Source organism: Scyliorhinus torazame, chromosome 4, assembly GCF_047496885.1.
Source record: "Scyliorhinus torazame isolate Kashiwa2021f chromosome 4, sScyTor2.1, whole genome shotgun sequence".
Lineage (NCBI taxonomy): Eukaryota > Metazoa > Chordata > Chondrichthyes > Carcharhiniformes > Scyliorhinidae > Scyliorhinus > Scyliorhinus torazame.
The window spans coordinates 302632368-302634867 of NC_092710.1; the positions used below are offsets into that span (position 1 = coordinate 302632368).

General features: G+C 56.9%; 3 non-coding genes across 3 annotated transcripts; all 3 read left to right on the top strand.

Annotated features, from left to right (window-relative positions):
• The first annotated feature begins 97 nt into the window (after window positions 1–97).
• LOC140413485 (5S ribosomal RNA) lies at window positions 98–216 on the top strand. The gene has a single exon (XR_011942653.1). It is a non-coding gene; the product is annotated as a 5S ribosomal RNA (ribosomal RNA).
• Window positions 217–906: 690 nt separating this feature from the next.
• LOC140414354 (5S ribosomal RNA) lies at window positions 907–1025 on the top strand. Its single transcript, XR_011943491.1, has one exon. It is a non-coding gene; the product is annotated as a 5S ribosomal RNA (ribosomal RNA).
• Window positions 1026–1715: 690 nt separating this feature from the next.
• Window positions 1716–1834, top strand: LOC140414366 (5S ribosomal RNA). Its single transcript, XR_011943502.1, has one exon. It is a non-coding gene; the product is annotated as a 5S ribosomal RNA (ribosomal RNA).
• The last annotated feature ends 666 nt before the right edge of the window (window positions 1835–2500 follow it).

Below are 2500 nucleotides of genomic sequence, written 5' to 3' on the forward strand. Positions count from 1 at the left end.
AAAAAGAGAGAGAAAAAATTGAAAACAACCGGAAAGAAGAAGTGGCGAGGGTGCTAGGGTGGCCAGCTTGAATAGGCGAGAAGACGGTGCTGCAGATGCCTACGGCCATACTAGTCTGAAAACGCCCGATCTCGTCTGATCTCGGAAGCTAAGCAGACTCAGGCCTGGTTAGTACTTGGATGGGAGACCGCCTGGGAATACCAGGTGCAGTAGTCTTTTGCGGCCAGCAGTGACTGCTCACGCCAAGCACTCTCCACACCAGAGGCAGGCCAACCTTTTGCTGCTCTCTGCGTCCTCGCCATTCCTCCCAACACTTGCCTGCGGGCTCAACTCAGGCAGGCGGCTTGGTCGGGCCATTCAGCTGCTGCAGCTTTGCCGGGCCTTTGCAACGCAGCACGGTTGGGTGCCTTGGCGTGCTGCACTTTGATGGGCCCGCCAGCTGGCCCGTGTGGCCGCAAGCCAGTGTGTCGGCAGGACGTTCTCCTAGCCTGAAGGCGCCGCATGAATGCAAGTTGTGGCATTGGGGCTGGTGTGGAAAGCGAAGGAAGAGAGAGCTGGCTTGCATTGCCTGCCTGACCCTTGTGCTGGCTGTGCTGAGAGAAGTGCGCAGCGTTGCAATGTGGAAAGGCAGCAGCGTGCAGGCGGCAGGCTGGTGTGAGGTGGGCGGGGCTTGCAGTTTTCCTTGGGGAGGTGGAGAAGAAAAAAGAGAGCTAGGTGGGGACGGCATGAAGGGGAGCGAGTATCAGGCATATAGGCTAGAATTAGCAGGAGAAGGAGAGAAAGAGGAGGAGAAGTAGAAGTAGAAGTAGAAAAAGAGAGAGAAAAAATTGAAAACAACCGGAAAGAAGAAGTGGCGAGGGTGCTAGGGTGGCCAGCTTGAATAGGCGAGAAGACGGTGCTGCAGATGCCTACGGCCATACTAGTCTGAAAACGCCCGATCTCGTCTGATCTCGGAAGCTAAGCAGACTCAGGCCTGGTTAGTACTTGGATGGGAGACCGCCTGGGAATACCAGGTGCAGTAGGCTTTTGCGGCCAGCAGTGACTGCTCACGCCAAGCACTCTCCACAGCAGAGGCAGGCCAACCTTTTGCTGCTCTCTGCGTCCTCGCCATTCCTCCCAACACTTGCCTGCGGGCTCAACTCAGGCAGGCGGCTTGGTCGGGCCATTCAGCTGCTGCAGCTTTGCCGGGCCTTTGCAACGCAGCACGGTTGGGTGCCTTGGCGTGCTGCACTTTGATGGGCCCGCCAGCTGGCCCGTGTGGCCGCAAGCCAGTGTGTCGGCAGGACGTTCTCCTAGCCTGAAGGCGCCGCATGAATGCAAGTTGTGGCATTGGGGCTGGTGTGGAAAGCGAAGGAAGAGAGAGCTGGCTTGCATTGCCTGCCTGACCCTTGTGCTGGCTGTGCTGAGAGAAGTGCGCAGCGTTGCAATGTGGAAAGGCAGCAGCGTGCAGGCGGCAGGCTGGTGTGAGGTGGGCGGGGCTTGCAGTTTTCCTTGGGGAGGTGGAGAAGAAAAAAGAGAGCTAGGTGGGGACGGCATGAAGGGGAGCGAGTATCAGGCATATAGGCTAGAATTAGCAGGAGAAGGAGAGAAAGAGGAGGAGAAGTAGAAGTAGAAGTAGAAAAAGAGAGAGAAAAAATTGAAAACAACCGGAAAGAAGAAGTGGCGAGGGTGCTAGGGTGGCCAGCTTGAATAGGCGAGAAGACGGTGCTGCAGATGCCTACGGCCATACTAGTCTGAAAACGCCCGATCTCGTCTGATCTCGGAAGCTAAGCAGACTCAGGCCTGGTTAGTACTTGGATGGGAGACCGCCTGGGAATACCAGGTGCAGTAGGCTTTTGCGGCCAGCAGTGACTGCTCACGCCAAGCACTCTCCACACCAGAGGCAGGCCAACCTTTTGCTGCTCTCTGCGTCCTCGCCATTCCTCCCAACACTTGCCTGCGGGCTCAACTCAGGCAGGCGGCTTGGTCGGGCCATTCAGCTGCTGCAGCTTTGCCGGGCCTTTGCAACGCAGCACGGTTGTGTGCCTTGGCGTGCTGCACTTTGATGGGCACGCCAGCTGGCCCGTGTGGCCGCAAGCCAGTGTGTCGGCAGGACGTTCTCTCTCCTAGCCTGAAGGCGCCGCATGAATGCAAGTTGTGGCATTGGGGCTGGTGTGGAAAGCGAAGGAAGAGAGAGCTGGCTTGCATTGCCTGCCTGACCCTTGTGCTGGCTGTGCTGAGAGAAGTGCGCAGCGTTGCAATGTGGAAAGGCAGCAGCGTGCAGGCGGCAGGCTGGTGTGAGGTAGGCGGGGCTTGCAGTTTTCCTTGAGGAGGTGGAGAAGAAAAAAGAGAGCTCGGTGGGGATGGCATGAAGGGGAGCGAGTATCAGGCATATAGGCTAGAATTAGCAGGAGAAGGAGAGAAAGAGGAGGAGAAGTAGAAGTAGAAGTAGAAAAAGAGAGAGAAAAAATTGAAAACAACCGGAAAGAAGAAGTGGCGAGGGTGCTAGGGTGGCCAGCTT